The 27,672-nt window shown below is 40.1% G+C and overlaps 1 protein-coding gene across 2 annotated transcripts in view; it reads right to left on the reverse strand.

The window, feature by feature from the left end:
• LOC124145258 (fibroblast growth factor receptor substrate 3-like) overlaps positions 1-27,200 on the reverse strand; it is a 41,254-nt gene extending 14,054 nt beyond the window's left edge. The window contains exons 1-2 of one of the 2 annotated variants that reach the window (XM_046515002.2): positions 27,063-27,200; positions 6,493-6,600 (exon numbers count right to left, since the gene is read on the reverse strand). The gene's annotated coding sequence lies outside the window, so the exon portion shown is untranslated. Of the gene's footprint in view, positions 1-919; positions 954-6,492; positions 6,601-27,062 lie in introns of those variants that run through there. The other variant, XM_046515004.2, reaches the window with a different exon arrangement.
• Between the last annotated feature and the right edge of the window lie 472 nt (positions 27,201-27,672).

Genomic DNA, 27,672 nt, shown 5'->3' on the forward strand with positions numbered 1-27,672 from the left:
CTTAACACATTGTACCCATGTCGGGAATCGACCCCGGGTCTTCCGTGTCATGAGCGAACGCTTTAACCACTAGGCTACCTGACCGCCCCAGGTCAGCCTGGAAATAATCAAGTCTGGGGCAGACAATGCAGTGACTGATATACCAATCGGTAGGGGTAAGATGAGATCAAGCAAGTCACCGAGCCTGACCATCCAATCCTCCAAGAACCTTCTCTCCACAGAAGCAAACTAGTGTTGGGAATTGTCTATAATTTCTGTTTGCTTGTTACTTAATGCCGCACTCAGCAATATTCCAGCTATATGAAGGCAGTCTGTACATAATCGAGTCTGGACCAGACAACCCAGTGTTTGACATGATTAACATCGATCCACGCAATTGGGATACAATGATATGCATCAACCAAGTCAGTGAGTCTGACCACCCGATCCCATTAGTTGCCTCTTACGACAAGCGTAGTCGCCTTTTACTGCAAGAATGGGTTGCTAAAGACCTATTCTACCCCGGATCTTCATGGGTCTATAATTTCTAGACAGATCGTTGGTTGAAACTAGTGAGGGATCATAAAGGAAAATCCTGAGATATCACCAATTTTTACAATTAATTAGGCAGCAAAAGTACCTGATTACTGCACTCCAGTTTGTCCGTTTTCCAAAGGCCACAGACCCCTGCTTATTTTAGTGACTTGTCACATCGAAACACTTTGGTCAACTGGCTCAAGTTGCTGTGGTTACAGCTCTGTGGCATCAAGTGATGTCAACGACAAAAGTCTTCAGTATGACACACTTCCTTCCATGTGAGGCTTAGAACTTATCAATCAACCCTCGTACAGCCAAGAAATGACCCTGTTTTAAGCTGACTTGCTTTTCCCCCCATGTTTGGGGTTGACAAATGAAATGTAACAAGCTGCAGTGTGCCTACCTGCATGGCCCTGCTGTGTACGCCCGCCCGCCTCACTGGCAGGGGCTGCAGCTGTATGACGTACATACCAGCGCCACAAATCTCACAGAATCGGCTCAGATCAATAAAGGAGACTCCAGACAAACACTACTGTAGTGATGCCTGCAGTAGATGTAAACAATCAACACTGTAGTGAGGTGATGTAAACAATCAACACTGTAGTGATGTGATGTAAACAATCAACACTGTAGTGATGCCTGCAGTAGATGTAAACAATCAACACTGTAGTGATGCCAGCAGTAGATGTAAACAATCAACACTGTAGTGATGTCAGTAGTAGATGTAAACAATCAACACTGTAGTGATGCCAGCAGTAGATGTAAACAATCAACGCTGTAGTGATGCCAGCAGTAGATGTAAACAATCAACACTGTAGTAATGCCAGCAGTAGATGTAAACAATCAACACTGTAGTAATGCCAGCAGTAGATGTAAACAATCAACACTGTAGTGATGTGATGTAAACAATCAACACTGTAGTGATGTCAACAGTAGACGTAAACAATCAACACTGTAGTAATGCCAGCAGTAGATGTAAACAATCAACACTGTAGTGATGTCAGCAGTAGATGTAAACAATCAACACTGTAGTAATGCCAGCAGTAGATGTAAACAATCAACACTGTAGTGATGCCAGCAGTAGATGTAAACAATCAACACTGTAGTGATGCCAGCAGTAGATGTAAACAATCAACACTGTAGTGATGCCTGTAGTAGATGTAAACAATCAACACTGTAGTGATGCCTGCAGTAGATGTAAACAATCAACACTGTAGTAATGCCAGCAGTAGATGTAAACAATCAACACTGTAGTGATGCCTGTAGTAGATGTAAACAATCAACACTGTAGTGATGCCAGCAGTAGATGTAAACAATCAACACTGTAGTGATGTGATGTAAACAATCAACACTGTAGTGATGCCTGCAGTAGATGTAAACAATCAACACTGTAGTAATGCCAGCAGTAGATGTAAACAATCAACACTGTAGTGATGCCTGCAGTAGATGTAAACAATCAACACTGTAGTGATGCCAGCAGTAGATGTAAACAATCAACACTGTAGTAATGCCTGCAGTAGATGTAAACAATCAACACTGTAGTGATGCCAGCAGTAGATGTAAACAATCAACACTGTAGTGATGCCAGCAGTAGATGTAAACAATCAACACTGTAGTAATGCCTGCAGTAGATGTAAACAATCAACACTGTAGTGATGCCAGCAGTAGATGTAAACAATCAACACTGTAGTGATGTGATGTAAACAATCAACACTGTAGTGATGCCTGCAGTAGATGTAAACAATCAACACTGTAGTGATGCCAGCAGTAGATGTAAACAATCAACACTGTAGTGATGTGATGTAAACAATCAACACTGTAGTGATGCCTGCAGTAGATGTAAACAATCAACACTGTAGTGATGCCTGTAGTAGATGTAAACAATCAACACTGTAGTAATGCCAGCAGTAGATGTAAGCAATCAACACTGTAGTGATGTGATGTAAACAATCAACACTGTAGTGATGCCTGCAGTAGATGTAAACAATCAACACTGTAGTGATGCCTGTAGCAGATGTAAACAATCAACACTGTAGTGATGCCTGTAGTAGATGTAAACAATCAACACTGTAGTGATGCCTGCAGTAGATGTAAACAATCAACACTGTAGTGATGTGATGTAAACAATCAACACTGTAGTGATGCCTGCAGTAGATGTAAACAATCAACACTGTAGTGATGCCTGTAGTAGATGTAAACAATCAACACTGTAGTAATGCCTGCAGTAGATGTAAACAATCAACACTGTAGTGATGCCAGCAGTAGATGTAAACAATCAACACTGTAGTGATGCCTGTAGTAGATGTAAACAATCAACACTGTAGTAATGCCTGCAGTAGATGTAAACAATCAACACTGTAGTGATGCCAGCAGTAGATGTAAACAATCAACACTGTAGTGATGCCTGCAGTAGATGTAAACAATCAACACTGTAGTAATGCCAGCAGTAGATGTAAACAATCAACACTGTAGTGATGCCTGCAGTAGATGTAAACAATCAACACTGTAGTGATGCCAGCAGTAGATGTAAACAATCAACACTGTAGTAATGCCTGCAGTAGATGTAAACAATCAACACTGTAGTGATGCCAGCAGTAGATGTAAACAATCAACACTGTAGTGATGCCAGCAGTAGATGTAAACAATCAACACTGTAGTAATGCCTGCAGTAGATGTAAACAATCAACACTGTAGTGATGCCAGCAGTAGATGTAAACAATCAACACTGTAGTGATGTGATGTAAACAATCAACACTGTAGTGATGCCTGCAGTAGATGTAAACAATCAACACTGTAGTGATGCCAGCAGTAGATGTAAACAATCAACACTGTAGTGATGTGATGTAAACAATCAACACTTTAGTGATGCCTGCAGTAGATGTAAACAATCAACACTGTAGTGATGCCTGTAGTAGATGTAAACAATCAACACTGTAGTAATGCCAGCAGTAGATGTAAGCAATCAACACTGTAGTGATGTGATGTAAACAATCAACACTGTAGTGATGCCTGCAGTAGATGTAAACAATCAACACTGTAGTGATGCCTGTAGCAGATGTAAACAATCAACACTGTAGTGATGCCTGTAGTAGATGTAAACAATCAACACTGTAGTGATGCCTGCAGTAGATGTAAACAATCAACACTGTAGTGATGTGATGTAAACAATCAACACTGTAGTGATGCCTGCAGTAGATGTAAACAATCAACACTGTAGTGATGCCTGTAGTAGATGTAAACAATCAACACTGTAGTAATGCCTGCAGTAGATGTAAACAATCAACACTGTAGTGATGCCAGCAGTAGATGTAAACAATCAACACTGTAGTGATGCCTGTAGTAGATGTAAACAATCAACACTGTAGTAATGCCTGCAGTAGATGTAAACAATCAACACTGTAGTGATGCCAGCAGTAGATGTAAACAATCAACACTGTAGTGATGCCTGCAGTAGATGTAAACAATCAACACTGTAGTAATGCCAGCAGTAGATGTAAACAATCAACACTGTAGTGATGCCTGCAGTAGATGTAAACAATCAACACTGTAGTGATGCCAGCAGTAGATGTAAACAATCAACACTGTAGTGATGTGATGTAAACAATCAACACTGTAGTTATGCCTGCAGTAGATGTAAACAATCAACACTGTAGTGATGCCAGCAGTAGATGTAAACAATCAACACTGTAGTGATGTGATGTAAACAATCAACACTGTAGTGATGCCAGCAGTAGATGTAAACAATCAACACTGTAGTAATGCCTGCAGTAGATGTAAACAATCAACACTGTAGTGATGTGGTGTAAACAATCAACACTGTAGTGATGCCAGCAGTAGATGTAAACAATCAACACTGTAGTAATGCCTGCAGTAGATGTAAACAATCAACACTGTAGTGATGCCTGCAGTAGATGTAAACAATCAACACTGTAGTAATGCCAGCAGTAGATGTAAACAATCAACACTGTAGTAATGCCTGTAGTAGATGTAAACAATCAACACTGTAGTGATGTGATGTAAACAATCAACACTGTAGTGATACCTGCAGTAGATGTAAACAATCAACACTGTAGTGATGTGATGTAAACAATCAACACTGTAGTGATGTGGATGAAACAATCAACAATGTAGTGATGCATGCAGATTTGATCATGTCATGCAATTTACATGTGAAAAAAACCACTTTAATGAATAACAAGAGTTTGCCACTAGCGTGGCTATATCCCCCGCCCCTATTGCAGAATTTATGACATAATTAAATCCAAACAAACCCTAACGTTTTTTTACTCAGGTGGAATTTGTTGTCATGGAAATTGTTAAAAAAGAAGAGTTTGCCACTAATGTGGCCAAAAGTCTCCTGCCCAGCAAATGATCACACAGACACATACATTTGAAAATATAGGTGTAAAGGCAGCAGGGGAGCATCTACTTGATGTAAATGCAAAATATCCTGAAGAAACAAAATGAAATGCTGCAAATCACAATTTCTATGAAGTTCCAAAAAAAAAATGAAACCTTCTCAACAAAAAACATGATGGAAGTACAAACTGACAAAACCAGTTACTACATTTACTACTGAATTCATGAGGGTGGGAGAAAGAAAAAACATTACAAGTCATGTTACTGGCATTCCCTGCGAGGAAGTAGGCTGCCACAAGCGCCACACACATTTTATGTTGTGGCTTTTTAACAATATGGTCATCCCATGTGATATGATAAAGTGAAAAATCAAACAAGACAATATCATAAATGTGAATGTTAAAACTCTACAGCACAAAGGTCTTCATATCAACTGAAAACTGTAAAAGGTTTCATAGAGAAGTATGCCATCTTATCGCACACTCATCTCTGTCATAATCAATGCAGAAGTAGGGATGATGGATTTCATAATGAAGTCATTAAATGAAAGCTACCCTCAACCATTATTGAGGCACATACTGACAACTTGGTAGAAGGCATCCACAGTTTCACCTGCTATGGGAGATACCTCAAACACAAAATGTAGGCACACACAAAACTTTATTATGACTTATAAGATTCCTTTAACAGGTTAAATGGGTATCAAGTTGAATTTTTTGACATTTAAAAGAAGAATTCATTAATTTCTAAAAGTTCAACTTGTTGCCATGGAAAAATAAAAAAAATATAAATTTCTAAAATTTCTAAATAGTAAAACATGGTAAAAGGCACCAGTTGAGCATGTATCTAGCAGACCTGCAAGTTTCATTAAAAAATATCCGGAAACGAACCCTACCCTCACAGAACCTAAGTCCATCTTGTTGCCATGGAAACGTAAAAAATATAAATTTCTAAAATTTCTTAATAGCAAAAGGCACCAGTTCAGCATGTACCTGATAGACCTGCAAAGTTTCATGAAAACATATTGAATGGTTTCTGAGTAATGCTCCGGAAACGTGATGGACAGACGGACGGACGGAGCCCGTTTCTATATCCCCCCACCAACTTCATTGGGTGGGGGATTAAAAAATATCAGATGCAAATTAAATTATAGAGTTCAAAAGTATAACCACAAAGCAGCTCTTAATAATTATTCAAAGTAAAACCTTAGGTCTTGCTTCATTGTTCAACATGTTTAAAGAAATGAAATCTCAAAGCAGGTCTTACTTGAAAGTAAAACCTGAAGGCGGGACACTAAGGCCCTGAACATTTAGGCCACAAGGCCCTGAACACTAAGGCTCTGCACATTTAGGCCATACAGCCCTGGACACTAAGATTCTGAACATTAAGTCTGTGAACATTAAGGCCAAAGGACCCTGAACACTAAGGCCATTAGGCTCTGAACACTAAGGCCATTAGGCTCTGAACACTAAGACCATAAGGACCTGAACATTAAGGCCATAAGGCTCTGAACACTAAGGCCACAAGTCTATGAACACTAAGGCCATAAGGTTCTGCACACTAAGGCAATTAGGCCCTGAACACCAAGACCCTGAACATCAAAACCCTGATGGTCACCTGACGTGGCTTTGTGACAGTGCTGTACTGTACTGGTGTATCTTCATACTTGTGTGTTCCGTCACCGCCCGTGGCTGCCGACTACATCTGCACACAACATCGGCATCCCTGAAACAGATCAACCCAGTTTCAGTTCACACACATGACACATATGAACAAGTTTGTTTACATATCAATCTCACATGGTCACATGGCCTGTTCATCAGAAGGCTTGTCTCGAATTAGAAAGTTTCACACTTCTTCGGGTTCATGTTTAGAAGAAAATCGACCGCCTCCGTGGTCTAGTGGTAGAGTGTCCCCCCCGGAGAGCGGAAGGTCAGGGGTTTGATCCCCAGCCGCGTCATACCAAAAGACGTTAAAAGATGGTACTTGTTGTAACCCTGTCTGGCGCTCGGCATTAAGGGGCTAAAACAAGGACTGGTCGGATCGGAGTCAGTATACTGTCTGAGTTGGGTATTCATGTTTAACTGCGGCATGGTATCTCAGTGTGCCAGCACTATAAATCGGCAACAGTCCGGACTAGTACAAGCAGCTACACACACACACGTGCATGCACGTCGCTATATAAGTGCAATAATCTTGGACGCGACATTAAACCCCATTTTACCTCACCTCACCTAGCAGAAAAACAATACAGTCACAGGTTCTGCAGCTCACCGGAAACTTAAAAAATATCATATTTTAGGGTTATCAAAATTCACTGATGCATCCTGAATTTAGGCCTGACAATACACGATACACCTACCCATGTATCTATCTATGTTTCAACTCTGTATCGATTGTCAAAAGGTTATACATCAGGGACTCATCTTCAGAAATCTCTCCTAAGGCTGATAAGTCTGCAGCAAATGTCATTCCTAAGTTGGAATTACAAATTCTCAATGCATGTTACATTGTTATAACTAATGTTAAGGCATTGCAGAAGTGACTCGTGACCAATTGGAGCAAATGACTTGTTTCCAAATTGTCTGTCAAGAGCACTCAGTAAGAACCCTGGATAACCCCTGTATATACTATGTTTTGCAGTAACTTGGGCTGCTAACAACCTGGGCCAACATTACGTTCCTGCATATCAGACTCACTCTGATTGCATAAAACTATGTGAACAAACCGACATTAACCAATCAAGTTAAACACAAACTGCCAATCTCATTAAAATCAGATCTTAGTTCTCGCTACCGCTAAACAAAGATCTAACAACCCATTACGGGTCATGTCAGAATGACCTTTCATCCATCCAATCAGAGCGTTGCTTACAAGATCAGGAAAGTGACAGTCAGAATGTGTTTTCTAAGCATGCAACCTCGAAAAGGTTAATATGGGATATTCTGAACGACAGGTGAGGTGAGGTGAAATTGGGTTTAACGTTGCGTCCAAGATTATTGCCCTAATAAAGCGATATGCATGCACGTGTGTGTGTTTGTGTGGCTGCTTGTACCTGTCCGGACTGATGCCGATTTATAGTGCTAGCACACTGAGATACCATGCCGCAGTTTAACATGAATACCCCACTCAGACACAGTATACTGACTCCGAGCCGACCAGACCTTGTTTTAGCCCCTGAATGCTGAGCACCAGACAGGGTAACAACATGTTCCATCTTTTAACATCTTTTGGTATGATGCGGCCGAGGATCGAACCCCGGACCTTCCGCTCTCCGGGCGGACGCTCTACCACTAGACCACGGAGGCGGTCTTTCTGAACAACAGTAACGTGCAGTACCACTGAATCTGTCACAATCATCATCTATCTCTGGCTACAAGGGGATAAACATTGAATGGAAGAGACTCTGCATAGCCCGTGGGAGACTGCCATGGTCTAGGCCATCCACAATGTTATTTAGTTCGGTTTTCAAATATTGAGCAGAGGTCCAGATGACTTTTTGCGCAATTGAGTTTTTACTCCAAGGTTTCTATTTTAATTGGGTTATTACATTTTTCATTGGGTAAACAATATTATTTCACTCATCTATTCATCACTCTATTGGGTTTTTCCCAAAATGAGTAAGCATTTAGAGATTTAAAAAACAGAAGATGACAAATCCCCCTGCCCCTACAAATTTGAAAGTACAAATTATCTGCCTGTTAAGTCCACTTGATGAAAATTTTCTATCTGACCTGTCTTTCATTATACAAGAGTAGTTATTGAGCTATCACAACAATACCATGGAATTGGGATTCGGAACTTTGTAGTTCTATCATGTCTATGTCAGGTACACACCAACATGAACAGTCAAAGTCAAACTTGTTGCCAGGGAAATGGAAAAAATATAAATTCTAACAAACCCTAAATAGCAAAAGGCACCAGATGACAAACTGGTCATATATGTGTATAGTTTCAGGGAAGAATACCTATTAGTTTTAAAGATGTAGTCAAAGTCAAACTTCTTGCCATGGAAACGAAAAAAAATTATCTACAGGCACCACTTCAACCCCTGAATAATACATGTTCCAAGTTTGATTCAACACCGTTGAACTGTTTTTTCGTGGTGCTCCAGAAACGACATCTACCTCTATTTCAGCAAAGTCTAACTTGTGTCCATGGATACACAGAAAAATGAAATTTTGAAACATTCCTAAATGCAAAAATAATTTTTTTTAAAATTACAAAATAGCACAAGGCACCACTTCAGCATGTGACTGATACATCTTTCAAGTTTCCATCAAATATACTGAATGGTTTTCGAATTCTGCCCCGGAAACGAACCCCATCCCCAATGGAATCTATGTCCAACTTCTATCCCTAAAAATTTGAATAAAATAAAAATTTGAAAAATCCCAAAATATCAAAAGGCACCACTTCAGTGTGTGACGGTTAGATTTGTCAAGTTTCGATTAAATACACTGAATGGTTTTCAAGTTCTGCCCCGCGAAAGGAAATGATTACAGACAGACAGACGGACGGACAGACAGACTGGCTGATCGCTATATCCCCCCTGCATTATATGCCGGGGGATAAAAATGAAATAATGTTTTAGATGTATCTAACGGTTCTAAATATAGGATCGACTAGGAAAGTAAATTAGCTTGTAATTGTGTTTAGGAAATTAGCTCTGTTGTACGCATGCTGAAAAAGTTTCATTGGTATGTACACATGCTGTTTTCAAACAACTGAGTTTATCATTTCATATACAGTAGAACACGGATATAACGAACACGGATATAGCGAACAAACGGATACAACGAACTGTTAAAAAATCCCCGATTTATCTCCTATATAATATCATATAAAGTTTACGTATATAACAAACTCTCTACAGCGAACTAACGGATACAGCGAACTGATACCTGATCACCGACAAGCCCATTTATCACTAATTAGCGACGTGTATAGCGAACTGAGAAATCTCTCAGTGTCAAGTGTCACTGACAATTGGCTGTATGCAATCAGCGGCGAATCAAAACAATGGCGGCGATCAATACAATCAGTGGTGACGGATCACTCTTGTTAAATTTGCATTGTGTTAATCTTACCTGTACATGTAATCTTGTCTGTAAAACAAACAGTTTTTGACAGTTTGGCGGATCTGAACGATGCCGTTTCAAGAATGCAGTCAGCGAAACGAGGCCAAAGTAAAATTACAGACTACACATTTCGTATGTAAATCGAAAAATGAAAAAACGTGTATAACGAACAACGAATAGAACGAACTGATTTCTCTGGTCCCTAGTAGTTCGTTATATCCGTGTTCTACTGTATATGCCTTTCTGTACGGTTTTGAATAGTTTTGAGGGGTATTTTACACAAAGACGCAGTGTATCTGTAGCTCTGTTGAGTCAATATTTTTTAAAGTGTAGTCTGGAACAGAAGTTGTCAGTTTGAACCTAGCGCCAAAAAACTAAAAAAGTGACTTTCTGATTGGCCAATGTTGACTTCTTGTTAGTAATTTCATAGGGCAGTCAAGGTTCATGAAAGGTCACTCGGATATTATCTGTAATGGAATGTCCTCAGATCTTTGCTTAGGTAAAATAAGATCTGGTTTCAATGAGATTTTGAGGAACTGTCAGCTTAGCCATGGAACCTCATTTGAGTATTGCGAGACATATTGCATCATGACTCAAGTATACCATATACATGGTATGTATCTTTTGGTTTGTTGTTTAACGCCATACTCAGCAATATTCCACCTATATAACGGTGGTCTGTAAATTATCGAGTCTGGACCAGACAAACCAGTGATTAATATCATGAGCATTGATCCACGCAGTTGGGACTGATGACATGCATCAACCAAGTCAGCGAGCCTGACCACCCGATCTGTTAGTCGCCTCTTATGACAAGCATAGTCGCTTTTTATGGAAAGCATGGGTTGCTGAAGACCTATTCTACCCCGGATCTTCACGGGTCCATGATATGTACCACTGTGTGAGGTAAAGTTATCATGACATCTGTATTATATCAGATTAAAGAAGTCACATAACACTGCATCAGTGTAAATAAATGACACGCTTGGAAAGAAAAGTCTCTACCCATCGGACATCCTCACAGCTTGTTCGTTAAATTACACTGTTACATGTGTCTCCAGCTCAGTAGAGGTACAAAAAGTGGACCACGATTTTTGTCAATCAGTCATGGAGAGGCATTCACAACTTATCTTATACATCCCAGGTTGAAGTCATTCAAATTACCACAAAACCCAGTCAAATATATTGTGCATCATTTTTATGAATTACAAATTTAACAATAATACACGCAAAAATTGGAAAGCAATTTTTTAAATTTACACTTTTAATATGATAGCCATATTTAAACATGTTAAACTCAGAAAAGAATTCTATGAGGACATTTTAGAGACAACATTGCTGTGAGGACGGGTGTTGAAAATGCAATACAATCAAATAGACAGGGTTATGTGAAGATCAAAGGACATAACTGGATCAAAAAATTAATAAATGCATAAATAAGAAACCCTTCATAATATAATATTCCATATAACACATACACGTTTACTGCATATCAAATGTCATAATGATACATGAAAAAGGAAGGGGTGTTCAAACAGAATGCCCGACTGCCTGACCCGGGAAAGTGGTAACCCATGCTTGCTGTAAAAGGCGACTATGCTTGTTGTAAGAGGTGACTAACGAGGTCGGGTGGTCAAGCTTGCTGACTTGGTTGATGAATCATCCCAATTGCGTGGATCGATGCTCATGATATCAATCACTGGATGGTCTGTTCCAGACTCGATAATATACAGACTGCTGTCACATAGCTGGAATATTGCTGAGGGCAGCTTTAAACAACAAACAAACAAACAGCTGTATTCTGCCACATTCACCTGTTGCGACAGTCAGCTGTACACTGCTCCACTGCCTGCACTCTACCGATGCTGGTAAACAATCCAGTGAAGGCCAATTGCTCTGCTGGGGTCAAGGTTGGGCTTGAAGCCTCATCTCTACACAACATAAGTAGATTGCTAGTTTTTGCCTGGGTGCTTCACAGTCCAACCAGATATTGAGTACTTGTAGGTTACAGGGGGGACAGGTCAATGATTTCAAGGAATCAATACTGCGTTGTCTTCCAGTTATCCAATACTCATGTGATATGGCCTTCTCAGACACAAAGGGAAACTTTACATACATCAATTGTCATGTAAACTGTTGTTGCTTCCAGTTATCCTATACTCATGTGATACGGCCTTCTCAGACACAAAGGGAAACTTAACATACATCAATTGTCATGTAAACTGTTGTTGCTTCCAGTTATCCTATACTCATGTGATACGGCCTTCTCAGACACAAGAAAAAACTTAACATTCGTCAATTGTCAAGTAAACTGTTGTTGCTTCCAGTTATCCTATACTCATGTGATACGGCCTTCTCAGACACAAAGGGAAACTTTACATTCATCAATTGTCATGTAAACTGTTGTTGCTTCCAGTTATCCTATACTCATGTGATACGGCCTTCTCAGACAAGGGGAAACTTTACATTCATCAATTGTCATGTAAACTGTTGTTGCTTCCAGTTATCCTATACTCATGTGATACGGCCTTCTCAGACAAGGGGAAACTTTACATTCATCAATTGTCATGTAAACTGTTGTTGCTTCCAGTTATCCTATACTCATGTGATACGGCCTTCTCAGACACAAAGGGAAACTTTACATTCATCAATTGTCATGTAAACTGTTGTTGCTTCCAGTTATCCTATACTCATGTGATACGGCCTTCTCAGACACAAGAAAAAACTTAACATTCGTCAATTGTCAAGTAAACTGTTGTTGCTTCCAGTTATCCTATACTCATGTGATACGGCCTTCTCAGACACAAGAAAAAACTTAACATTCGTCAATTGTCAAGTAAACTGTTGTTGCTTCCAGTTATCCTATACTCATGTGATACGGCCTTCTCAGACACAAGAAAAAACTTAACATTCATCAATTGTCAAGTAAACTGTTGTTGCTTCCAGTTATCCTATACTCATGTGATACGGCCTTCTCAGACACAAAGGGAAACTTTACATTCATCAATTGTCATGTAAACTGCTATCGTGTTCAGCTCCCATAGTATTTGAATCTAGAGACATTCTAACTCTTTAATTTTAACATTAGGGTCATGACATGCTTAATTTTGAATACTGCTGACAGTTTACACCACTCACACCCACAGATCATAGAATTTAAAGTGTTGTGCGCTTAATTAGTCTGAAGATGGCAAACTGACAGTTATTTTTTAAAATAAAAATCAAATTTAACTTTTGGAACAATGAAACTGTTTGGGGAAATGTCTGGCTGTTTACCCCCTCCCCACCACCCCATCAGAGATGAACATCAACAGTTAGATAAGGAGAGAAACCATCATGATAGTTATGCAGTGACTGAAATAACTGCTGGCCCGCCTGCCCATGGCTGGTAACTTTTCTGTTGGGCTGCATAAAATTTTCATCTACCTGCCTGACTGTCTGGCAGATAGTTTTAAGCCAAGTTACATTTTAATTTCATTATATCTCCTCGTATATTCTCAAGTAATCATGGTAATTGTGAGCATTATTTTAACTGAATCAAGATGCGACTTGTTTCTTATTTTTAGTGATTTTTCAATATTTATAATGTCTGAATGCGGGCAGGTATCCTTGATTTGGTTTTGTTGGTTTATTGTTGAACGCCACACTCAGCAATATTCCACCTATATGACCACGGTTTGTAAATAATCAAGTCTGGACCAGACAATCCAGTGATTCATATCATGAGCATCGATCCACGCAATTGGGACCGATGACATGCATCAACCAAGTCAGCAAGTCTGACCACCCGATCCCGTTAATCGCCTCTTACGACAAGCATAGTCGCCTTTTACAGCAAGCATGGGTTGCTGAAGACCTATTCTACCCCTGATCTTCACGGGTTAGGTATCTTTAAAGACCCAACAAGACAGTCAGGCAGGTGACCCGTAAATGTTGCCTGCCAAGATGGGCCGGCAACATTTATGGGTCACCTGCCCGACAGTCTTGTTGGGTCTTGAAGTTATTTCAAACACTGTAGTTATGAATTTTCAGTTATCAATAAACATGATAAACACATATTATTCCCTTAATGTTGGCTTTGAGTAAATAACCCTCATAATCATGATAAGAGGCAGATGAGTTCTAACATCCTCAAGCATCTGTTGATCACACTGATGTTAGCGCTGGTTATTCATAAGACTAAGAGACTCTTAATCAGTAGAGAATTATTGATCAGTTATATATAGATACTGGCCCAAACTCATTTGCTATATTTAGCCAGCATTCGAGGTTGTCCTTCTGACTTCATCGTTGCACTGTAGAGAAAGTGTTTATGCTGGTAGCTACCACGCAATAACACTGATATATGGCCATAACGGCAGTGGCAGGGAAAGCATGGCCCACATGTACAACCCAGCCTTAGAAATACACAGCTTCGTCAGCCTCTCAGGCTTGTAGTCAGTAAAATATACTAGCCCTGAACATGAATTACCCTAAATTTGTTTGTCCAGAGAAGTGAGTATGTTTTTTTATGATGCTTTTAGCGATATTCCAGCAATACTAAATTCAACACAAATGCTGTAGGTAAAATAAGGAATTTGCAACACTGTATTTCTTGTTCATTATGATCCTAAATTTTGTTGTATTATTAGAAGAAAATGATCATCTCCATTCACGTAAGTATTCACTATTCACTAGTGACCTTTGACCTGAAGATCAGTTACATTGACCGTGCTCTTTATTTTTTATATTCAATCAGTTGAAAAGATGTTTCCAAACAGTTTTTGGTTATGTTTCTCATCAGCACAGTTACTGAGTAAAACATTTACCGTATTCGACGTAATAAGCGCCCCACTCTAATAAGCGCCAACAGCAATATTTGCTTATATATTGGCTAGTGAACAATCCCATTTAGCACCCTCTCCGATTGATCAATGTACATAAGACTTATTTATTCGCGTATAATACGCACTCGCGTGTTATATGTACCCTTAATTATGGGTAATAATTCTGGAAAAATATATCTATCGTATATAAACATTTCAGGCTGTCAGCATAAACCACAAAATTTATCTTTCAACTCTGTTTTTTCGCCAAAGTAATATTCTAATAAGAGCCCCCTATTACTAATTTTGAGTGCACCCTGGGCGCTTATTACGTCAAATATGGTAACACATAACGACTTCTGTCATTGTTAGCTGTCAGATTACATCTTCCTTGACAACAACACGGAGGAAATAGATTCTCCTATGACAAGGCCATAGTCAGGTTTTGGGGGGTAGGTAAAAACTATGTGTTTGAAGCATTGATAGCAAGGATACCTTGGCGCCTGGTAGTATCATAATTATTTGTTTGTTTGTTATTTAACGCCACTCACAGCAATATTCCAGCTGTATGATGGCAGTCTGTAAATAATCAAGTCAATCCAGTGACTGACATCATGAGCATTGATCCACGCAATTGGGATATGATAACATGCATCAACCAAGTCAGCGAGCCTGACCACCCGATCCCATTAGTCACCTCTTACGACAAGCATAGTCGCCTTTCACAGCAAGCATGGGTTGCTGAAGACCTATTCTTCCCCAGATCTTCATGGGTCAGTATTATAATGAAATGACCAATGTCAGATGCCCCCTGGAGACAAGAGGCTATATATACAGGTGGGTGAACCATGAATCATGATACATCTGTTTAGGGGGCATTCCGAGTACCGGGGTAAGTTCACTGAAAATTGATTTAGTGAATCACGATCCAATTGGTTTATTTCAAATATTCTTGGTGTGAGTGAGTTTGAACAGTATTCCAGTTATATCACGGTATGTCATTTTGATGTGGGAGGAAAGTCCTAAGTGATGCAGGTCTGAGATGTTTAACAACTTGGTGAAACCCATGAGTATGGTATGGTATGACAAATCTAGAAACATAACCGGCAAACCGGGAATTGAACCCACAATCATAGGTTTCTGACGTGCCTAGGGTTATAACTGAAACATTTTATAGTACCAGGAAAAGCAAGTTTTATTTTCTTTTTATTTGAGTGAGTGAGTGAGTGAGTGAGTGAGTGAGTGAGTGAGTGAGTGAGTGAGTGAGTGAGTGAGTGAGTGAGTGAGTGAGTGAGTGAGTGAGTGAGTGAGTGAGTGAGTGAGTTGGGTTTAACGCCGCTTTAAACAGTATTCTAGTTATATCACGGCATGTCAGCTTAATGTGGGAAGAAAGCCCGAAGTGATGCAGGTCTTAGACGTTTACCACGAGCCACCACGAAACCCACGAGCACAGGTGTGGTGCTGGGATTTGAACCCACAATCATAGGTTTCTGGCATGCCCAAGGGACGCAACTCTGCACAGCGAATTGCGGCGCCTTAGACGACTGGGCCACCCGCGCCCCCTCTTTTTATTTTAATTGCAGCTCTTATACGATATACATTAAAACATAAATAATCCTAAGTGTAGTACTTTGGTAAATTAGCGGTTATTATTACTGTATGGAACAGTTTGATGTGTCACAATTTGAGATTACCAAATCAGCTATCACAACATAAACATGATGAAGGCTTCGTGCAGTGGTGACATTTCCATCACGAAAACAACATACTGACATCAAGTAATCAACCGACAACATGGACAACAGACACGGCTTTTAATGAGCCATAGTATGGCAGTTATGATATATGTATCAAGTCTCTGTCAAGTCAGGTCCATTTCAAGTCGTCATTTGCAGTAATCTCATCGCGTTTGCTGTAAACAATGGTGACTTGGTGTGATCTGCCTATAGCTCACACACGGTTCTCCGAAATGAACTGAGTTATTGAATAAAATTTTGAAAAAAATTAGTAAACTGCATTAAAAGCAAACAGCAGGATAGACAAGGAACACTTTTAATAACCAGAGCGTGTAATAGCAGTACAGATTTGTTGATAGGCTATTTTTGTTATTACATGCTAATAGTTATGCAACAGCGGCAGAGAATGCATTTCTCGTCCATCACGCAAGGTCGACTCACCCAGTATAAATACAGACTACAAAGAGAACTGGTTCACTTTTCAAATATTTTGCACAAGAGTAAGAGAGTGAGTATGGTTTTACGCTGCTTTTAGCAATATTCCAGCAATATCACGGCGGGGGACACCAGAAATGGGCTTCACACATTGTACCCATGTGGGGAATCGAACCCGGGCTGTTGGCGTTACGAGCGAACGCTTTAACCACTAGGCTACCCGACCGCCCCTTTTGCACAAGAGAATGTTTTGTCAAAGTGTAAAAGTAAGGATGTGTATTAAGTAGGAGAATACCCTCGTAACTCTCCATTCCTTATAGATTCAGTTTTATTATTACTCCTTGTAGATTCTCAAGTAATTGTTTGCATTATTTCAACTGAATCAAGATGCGATTTGTCTCTTATCTTTTGCGATTTGTCAATATTAATACTGTCTGAATGCAGGCAGGTAGCTATGAAGATGGGCAAGCAACACTTATACATCTTCCCGAGGCAAGTGAGTTAACTGACTATAAAAGTCCAGTTACCACCCTTGCCGAACTAGGCTGGTATTATGGAGTTACATTTTGGCTGGACTAACGAGTCTATGCATAGTCCAATCAAATCACGCACCGAAATCGAAATCCGGTTCGTAAAGTGTCATGCAGATTTCGGTCGACTGCAGGAGTTGCAAAGCATGTGCACCGCTAACTTGTTGTCAACAGATATTTTCTATATCTTTTCATGTTTTTAATCAAGGTGCTCACGTGATTTGATGCACTTCGCGATGTAAGACTCGTTTTATCACAATAGAGATCTTGATTATCGATCAGATTGTCTTGACTGGGCGCCACTGTTTTGTTTGAAGCAAATGCAATTGATACGAGAGGTTGAATCTGATTGGTCAATAGGAGAGGCATAGAAAGAAGATTACTCGTAATAGCCACTGGTGGCGCTACGATCAAGCCCAGGAGTTCCAGCCTAGTTCGGCAAGGGTGGAAACATCTCTCTTGCCTCGGGAAGATGCACTTATAGGTCACCTGCCCAACTGTCTTGTTGGGTTTTAAAATGATGTCAAACACTGGGTGTATATGGACGACTTTTTACACTACCTGAACCTGTACAGGAACTAGATACTCATGATACAGGTGCCAGTGGCACACTTCGTGTTACTTGCTGGGATATGCCAGAAGCAATTAAAAAGTTGTGCAAACTTGACAGTGGCCAATAGATTTATAGATGCCGAGTAGGGCTGGGACGGGTAACTCTGGTACTCGGGTCGGGTGGGTACTGAGTAGGACCCGGGTACCCACAGGACTACCCGGACCCGTGGTTAGTCACGTGATATATTGTTTAATGGAAAAATTATCTAGAACTCTATGGTTGCACTACAAGTCACTAATGTTTGCATTTTTTCTGACTATGCACCCATTCCTTCTGATTTTTCATATGGTTGAATAAAGATATAACTTAATTCAACTTCAGTGTATGAATGACCAGATATTTGTTTAATACATGTATCTAAATACGTTTTGCCAGGTCTATCCTAAAAATGTTCCCAATCGGACATTATGAGACATCTCCTTAGACCTACAGTGGGTACCCGGGTAGGGTCGGGTAATAGGGGGATGGGTACCCGGGTAGTAAATTTGGACTCGTCCCAGCCCTAATGCCGAGACAAACTCCTTTGCATTACTAGAGGCAAAAAATACTTTGACTTCTGCAAATTTAAGCCATGATACTTTGCTTAATTTATTTGGTCATGTAACCTATTTGTAACCTATGAACTTGGATCTCTGTTAAAAAGGTACTCAGGACAGGGAAGTTTTGAAATCATTTCATACCGTCTATTTCTGCAACACATACAAAGTCTCAGTGACCTGTAGTGAAACATTTTATCAGGCCATGACCATGGTCATCGACCCTTGACATGACTGATCAATGTCTCAAGAATATTACCCAGGGCTATAAAACAGATATACCTAAAGAGGACTATTCACCAGGTCACTAGACCATCTCCAGACGAGATCTTCATGTACTCAGTGCACTGTGTAAAACTGAGACACTGTACCCCGATAGTGATCAACCACCGTTTTGCCGTGATACTTTCAATTACAGGCCACCGTGATCGTCAGATATGGAATATTGCGGACTGTTGTATCAACATTATAAAAACCAAAAAAACCAAAAAACGATTCATAAACATAAAAGATATTGTATCCTTTAAAATACTCCCTTTATGATATTAATATTATTAAGCTTATATTATATATCGCGATTTTTCTAAGTTGATAGATCACTCCTTGAATTTCCAATAAATAAAAAAGTTCAATGGCAGCTGTAATTAGCATGATTAGGGCTGGTTAAAAAGATCGATAATCGGAATGACCGACGATGGAAAGAAAAATTAAGAATAATCAATATGAAACTGTTGTCATCGATAATAACTCACATAAACTATCGTGATGAAATAAAGTTTAGTTTTTCCAAAAGAGACTTGTCATTGTCAGTAATGACAACTGTTGAGGACGGAAAGCAACTGTTTTTGTCATATCTGAAACGTTCACAAAGTAATCCATGCATAAGTGTGTCACAGCTCACAAGTGGCATGAAATCTGTTGATTTCTTTTGGGATTTTCTTGCATATTTGCTAAAATTTCCTTCACCAATATTTATCAATAATTGATCTATATTTAGTTAACGTCTATCGATCTCTGTGATCTATATCATAGAGGGCCCTAGCCGTGATCAAGCTTTTGCATATACCATATTTCCTTGAGTAGAGTGCGCACCCAAGTATAATGCGCAACCCCCTCTAGCGGATTCAGTATTTTGAAGAAGAAAAAAATTGAATATTCTGCGCAGAAATAATTTACACTGTACCCCTTCAGCGAATTTGGTAAACGAACAGGTGATGAGAAACCTGGTCATGTACAAATTTGAAACTTGAGATAAAAAATCCGGAGACATGTTGATTTACCATTTAAATTATATTTTCTGTTCTGCTAGGGATTGTTTTACGTCCGGTGATTAAGATTACCTTGTGTATGTTTCTCGTAAACTAAGCCGGAAACAGAAAGAGGTAGTATGTCACAAATAGGGGTGTCACGATAAATCGAAATATCGATATATTGCTATTGGTAAGCACTTAAAGTCAATAAATCAATTAATAAATCAGGCTCTGATCGATAGTATTGATTTCAGTTAGGAATATCGATAGTTTCGATTGTATTTACCATATCAATAAAATACATGCAATGCTGTTCAAATTTGTTTTTCTTTTGATCATGAGTGGTAGTTATTTACACATGGTAATGTGGAAGTTTCTTTTTCTTAAATTATTAAAGAAAAAACAAATCAATCATATCTCAAACTTTACTTTTTATTTGTTGTTATGGTTATCAGATTCAAAGGAAACTACAGTTCCAAGGTTTAATTAAAATGTAAAATCCATCTAAAATGATACACTGAAAACTATCCATATTTATCGCAATAGTTGCTTGCAATATCAATAGTTATCGCAATAGCTTCTTTCAATATCAATAGTTATCGCAATAGTGATTTCCAGACCAATAGTCACCCCTAGTCACAAACATGAATTTACTGGCCTAGCTGTTGAAGTCACATGTCCACCAATGGACCACCATGGTGATTCAAATTTCTGAAACTGGTTCAAGCATGACTGTCGGTCACCTCGGGACAAACTTGACCAATTTAGACAGCTACTGCTAGCCATGAATATCAGCCAAGTTATTTTCAGCACCTTGATCATGTTGATGGGGCAAGGGCATCAACTGATTACTGTTATTGGGTTACTGGCAGTGCAACCTTTCATGCTACTTTACCTACTACATGTACTATATATGAAGTTAGTTAACAGATCACAGTGGTCAATATAACGTCAGATCACAGGGGCCAATATAACGTATGAAAGTCATGGGGTCCTTCCACATGTTTTATAACCTTGGTGGCAAAGACTAGAGATCGTTGGGGTCCCTGGCAGAAGCCATTGAGGGCCGCTTGTTTTTCTTTGAAATTTCAATAAGCGTTAAGATTTCAAGAAACATACATTGAAATTTCTACATAGCATCTTGAAATTTTAAGAAAAAAAACCCCACAAAAAACAACACCCCCAATCAAACAGCCCTTTAAGGCTTCTGTTGTCCCTAGGTATAAATATTATAGAAACAAACCTTAATTTCTAACACTGCAGCTCTGGTCAGCGTTAGAAATTGGCACTAGTCCTATAGTCCTTGCCAAACTGCCCAATGGTAAAGGTATCATAAGGACTAGTAGAAATTTGCCCTTTTTAAGGGTTTTGCTATATGTTATCATTATAAGGACTAGTGAGGAAAACTATTAGTTTCTAACCCTGCAGTGGTAGAAGCGCTGGGAAACGCAGGCCAGAGAAGGACCTCTAGGTCGCAGGCTATATTTAGTGGGGACAGCACTTATTCAATTTGTTTGGAGCTTTATGTTAGAGCCATGGTTGTGATGTTATTGCAAGGTACAGATATCACAAATTGGTGGGTTCATTACACAGCTTCCAGAACAACCCATCTCCAAGATGTGGGTCAAGATGATGTTGGTCCATTGTACCACAAACTGGTGGCTTCATTACACGGCTTCCGGAAATAAACCCTCAACACGATGTGAGAAAAGGCAGTGCTCTAAATTAAGGGTCAATGTCCTTTTACATCATTGATGGTGAATCCTTGGGAGTATTTAAATCAAGGGGCACCTTTATTCCATAATTTTTAACGTTTTTGTGCCATCGGAAGCAAACGATTGACAGATGCCAACTGTTGAGGTGAGGTGTAATGGAGTTTAACGTCGCGTCCAAGATTATTGCACTTACATAGCGACATGCATGCACGTGTATGTGTGTGTGTGTGGCTGCTTGTACTTGTCCAGACTGATGCCGATTGTATAGTGCTAGCACACTGAGATACCATGCTGCAGTTTAACATGAATACCCCACTCAGACACAGTATACTGACTCCGAGCCGACCAGTCCTTGTTTAAGCCCCTTAATGCCGAGTGCCAGACAGGGTAACAACAAGTACCATCTTTTAACGTCTTTTGGTATGACGCGGCTGGGCATCGAACCCCGGAACAACTGTTGAGACTATGGCCAGGTATGGAGCTTGCAGCCGAAGAAGGCATATAATATGTTGTTGTTGTTGTTTGTTTGCTGTGTAACGAAGCACTCAGCAATATTGCAGCTATATGACGCGATCTGTAAATGATCGAGTCTGGACCAGACAATCCAGTGATTGACATCATGAGCATCGATCCACGCAATTGAGATACGATAACAATTGCATGAACCAAGTCAGCGAGCCTGACCACCCGATGCTGTTAAGCTACAGTCACACAGACAATGCAACCACGATGCAACCTCTTGACGACTGATTTCCTTTGCGACTGAATGGCGATCGCTGAAACCGGTGCAACTACTTCTGCCCATATCAGCATATTTGGAATTAGGGTATGACCGCCGATCAATCAGCGATAGGTTTTGCAACTTGTCAGTGATTGATCGGCAACTGTTCACCGCAGGTACGGCGAAATGTTTGCAACTTGTTGAGACCGGTGACTAGTCAGCGAATCTTCTTTGACTTGTTGCAACTTAACGGGGACTGGTCGATGACTAGTTGTCGATCGATCACCGATCAAAACATAATGCATAATAAAAGGGTGCTTTTCTGAATCAAATATTTTTCTTTGCAAGTTGTCAAGATGTTAACAGCAGAACAGTTGCAGTTGCTCCGCCTGCAAAGAATAAATAAAAATGCTGCAGTTGCTGCCATGTCGATGTACAGAAGAATGAGAAGGATAAGGTGAAGGCAGTATTGGCTGAGACCTTGGATCGCAAGAAGGCCACAGCTATGAGTGAGTGAGTGAGTGAGTGAGTGAGTTGGGTTTTACGCCGCTTTTAACACTATTCCAGTTACATCACGGCGTGTCAGCTTAATGTGGGAGGAAAGCCCGAAGTGATGCAGGTTTACCACTTCGGTGAAACCCACGAGCACGCGTATGGTGCTGACAAACCTAGAAACATAATCGGGGCGAACCAGGATTCGAACCCACAATCATAGGTTTCTGGCGTGCCCAAGGGACGCAACTCTGCACAGCGAATCGCGGCGCCTTAGACGACTGGGCCACCCATGCCCCCCCACAGCTATGAGACTATGAGAATCTGATGGCAGAGTTGGAGAGAGAAAGTCGTGGTGATTTCGTGGGTTACCTCCGCATGGAGCCTGTCAACATCGGACATCTCTGGCTCTTCCTCCTCACAGCAGTTGTCTCTACTGTATCTTCTACAATTTCTGGTTCTTTTATTTTCCTTCCTTTACGGTCCATAGTGATGAATGGAAATAATGGATGTGAACTCTCTGAGTACTTATGACAAAATGATGCTGTAATGCAACAGATGGTGACATGTTGCAAACCCAACGGAGAATGATCGACGCACGCTTGGAAACGACTTTGCAACTGATCGACAACAAGTCACCGATAAAGAGCCGGTTGATCACTGCCTCATCACTGATAGGTCGTGACTAGGTTGCAAGAGTCAACACCCTTGTGTAGAAGAAACCGATCGCCACACAGTGGAAACCAATCAGCGGTTTAAATAACACCACTTGGGGACCTCTAGGAGACCAATGAAACCTCCTAGCGACCAAATCGGTTGCGCGCAGCCAGTCTCTTGTGCATGTTCAAAAGACTGGTTGCGACCGAATGGGTTTTGCGACCGCTCTGGAAGCTTTCAGCGACCTCAGTGAAACCTTTCAGAGACCCCTGAAACCTTATTGCGATTGTCAAATATTTGGGTCGCCAGGATGTTGCATCGCGGTCGCATTGTCTGTGTGACTGAGGCTTTAGTCACCTCCAGTGACAAAGTCGCCCTTTACAGCAAGAAGACATGGGATGCATGAAACTGAAGGGAGAGGACACATGATACAGGGAGTTGAAAATGGCACAGGACATGGTCAAGACGTACAAAAACCCGGACAAACATCATGTCAACATAGTTAAAATGTACAAAACTTAACACATGTCAATCATGTCAACATGATGAAAATGTACACAACCTGATAAACATCATGTCAACATGATCAAGTTGTACCAAACTTGACAAATGTTACATGGAGACGTCCAGTGATTGATATCATGAGCATCGATCCATGCAATTGGGATATGATGACATGCATCAACCAAGTCAGCGAGCCTGACCACCCGATCCTGTTAGTCGCCACTATGACAAGCATGGATTGCAGAAGACCTATTACCGGATCTTCACGGGTCTAGTCAAGATGTACAAAACTTGACACATGTCATGTCAACATGGTCATATGTCCCGCCATCATGGGAAAATTGTTCACAACTTGACATATGTCCCGCCATCATGGTAAAATTGTACACAACTTGACATATGTCCCGCCATCATGGGAAAATTGTACACAACTTGACATATGTCCCGCCATCATGGGAAAATTGTACACAACTTGACATATGTCCCGCCATCATGGGAAAATTGTACACAACTTGACATATGTCCCGCCATCATGGGAAAATTGTACACAACTTGACATATGTCCCGCCATCATGGGAAAATTGTACACAACTTGACATATGTCCCGCCATCATGGGAAAATTGTACACAACTTGACATATGTCCCGCCATCATGGGAAAATTGTACAACTTGACAAATGTCACGTCATCATGGTCAAAACATACATAGCTTGACACATGTCACGTCACCATAGCCAAAACGTACACAACTTGACACATGTCACGTCATCATAGCCAAAACATACATAGCTTGACACATGTCACGTCATCACAGCCAAAACATACACAACTTGACACATGTCACGTCATCATAGCCAAAACAAACACAACTTGACATACGTCACGTCACCATAGCCAAAACGTACACAACTTGACACATGTGATGTCATCATAGCCAAAACATACACAACTTGACATGTCACGTCATCATGGTCAAAACATACACAACATGACACATGTCATGTCATCATAGCCAAAATGTACACAACTTGACACGTCATGTCATCATAGCCAAAACGTACACAACTTGACACATGTCACGTCATCACAGCCAAAACATACACAACTTGACACATGTCACGTCATCATAGCCAAAACAAACACAACTTGACATACGTCACGTCACCATAGCCAAAACGTACACAACTTGACACATGTGATGTCATCATAGCCAAAACATACACAACTTGACATACGTCACGTCACCATAGCCAAAACATACAAAACTTGACATGTCACGTCATCATGGTCAAAACATACACAACATGACACATGTCATGTCATCATAGCCAAAATGTACACAACTTGACACGTCATGTCATCATAGCCAAAACGTACACAACTTGACACATGTCACGTCATCATAGCCAAAACATACACAACTTGACACATGTCACGTCATCATAGCCAAAAAATACACAACTTGGCACATGTCATGTCATCATAGCCAAAACGTACACAACTTGACGCATGTCACGTCATCATAGCCAAAACATACACAACTTGACACATGTCATGTCATCATAGCCAAAACGTACACAACTTGACGTACGTGTCATCATCATAGCCAAAACGTACACAACTTGACATACGTCATGTCATCATGGTCAAAATGTACACAACTTGACACATATCTTGGATATCAGTGGGATAAAAACAGCAGCAACTACCTGGTTGGTTGGTTGGTTTGTTGTTTAACACCACTCTCAGCAATATTCCAGCTATATGACAGCGGTCTGTAAATAATCGAGTCTGGACCAGACAATGCAGTGATTGATATCATGAGCATCGATCCACGCAATTGGGACACAATGACATGCTTCAGTTCAACAAAGTCAGAGAGCCCGACCACCCGAACCCATTAGTCGCCACTTACGACAAGCATAGTCGCCTTTTAGGGCAAGCATGGATTGCTGAGGACCTATTCTACCCCGGATCTTCAAGGGTCCAAAACATTGAAGGCACAACAACCCTTGAGCATGTTGAGACACTAACTCTGGGGCACTGTTGATTATTTTACCACATACGGAAACTCATCACAATGAGTAATCCTAACAACCCTGCATGATATTTTGTTTTCTTGCCATATTAATCATCATTTTTTACATGCTTTGGTTGGGACCTGCTTGTCCAGCACAACAGACATTCTATCAGTATCAGTAGTGTTTGGAAATAAGCATTAAAGTCAAGGGGCCCTTGGCATGACCGCAAAATTGAAGGTTCTAGATATAGAGGGTCCCTAGATTAAAGCACTTAAGCAGGAAGCTTTAACATGTTTAAGGAAGCCTGTATCGCTGTGACAATTCATAACATCTTCATATCTTACTCTGAAAATAAAATAACTTGTACACCCTATAAGCACATTGTGTATTAAATATTGCCATGAAAACAGCAGATTTACTGTTGATATAATAAATGGTAACACTTAACTATGCTAAAAGGCCTATGTTGTAATTCTGCTGAATTATGACAAACTCAAGATGCAATATTTTGAGTAAAATCATTCACTGTCTTCCCGCAACCTGTACCATGTGTGAACAGAACAGAGCGAATTGTGATAACAAACCCAGCATAATGGCATCCAGGGATGTTTGTGTGTTACAATTAGAAGGGTATTTAAATACCTGGCCCTAACTGGAAACTGTCATCAAGATGTGAAAAATGACAGTCTACCAACGCATTTGTGCTTTGCTGCAAGAGAATACCTACTGTCTGACACACAATACTTCTGCGAGTTGTTATATTTGTAAACATGAATATTTGTGACGTGACCAATACGACACTCAGTTCGAATGCGATTAAAAACGGGCACCTGTTTGAACGTAAATAACATGTTAAAGGGGTTGTTGTCGTCCTTTGAAGTGTAATGCTTATACATAATTGTGACTGCATTTAGATCGCGAATTGATAGTTGGATATGAACGACGTAAAATATTTTTCCACATTGGGGATTCTGTCAAAATCTCCCATGTTTTAATTTCAAATGAGGTCATGTTAGAATGTCAAACGGTGCGTACACGTTTAACAAGGCAGTCATTTAATTTCACAATATTAATGTAAAAAATATTCTTACCTCTATCTTAATAAAACTGTCACATTATACAACTTATCTTCTTCACTGATCTCTTTAAAATTCTGCTTTTCAAATCTACGGAGTTAGCTTCTTATCCATATTCAAAGCACTTCCGCCATTGTCTGCTACCTGACCTCGTGCTGACCTACCACTAGATGGCGCACCAAAAGGAATCCCCATATCTATTTTTAGCATTACGTTACATCTATTTTTAGCAATGTTCACAGCTTTGAAAAGGGGAATTCCAGAGAAAAAGGGAATGAAACCATATCAATGTATGAAACAATTTTTTGTAACGATAACGTCGCATTGTATAATAAGCACGGCCAAAAATACCAAAACTATGTCCCCATTCGACCCAAACAGGCTAAGTACGTTATTAAAACACAAGGTGTAATTTATTTGTTTTTATAAATAACTTATCATAAAATTACTAACAGGAGCAATTATTTCTGATCTCGCTCGGATTTAATTAACCCGTTTTACAGTGGGTTTAGGACGTTTACCAGTCAATACCATTATTATGATATACTGTAAGTATACAAATACCCACCCTCCATACACAATTCAAATGGCCCAGTCGTCTAAGGCGCCGCGATTCGCTGTGCAG

The sequence above is a fragment of the Haliotis rufescens genome, unplaced genomic scaffold (genome assembly GCF_023055435.1).
Source record: "Haliotis rufescens isolate VD_foot unplaced genomic scaffold, xgHalRufe1.0.p SCAF_5, whole genome shotgun sequence".
Classification (NCBI taxonomy): Eukaryota; Metazoa; Mollusca; class Gastropoda; order Lepetellida; family Haliotidae; genus Haliotis; species Haliotis rufescens.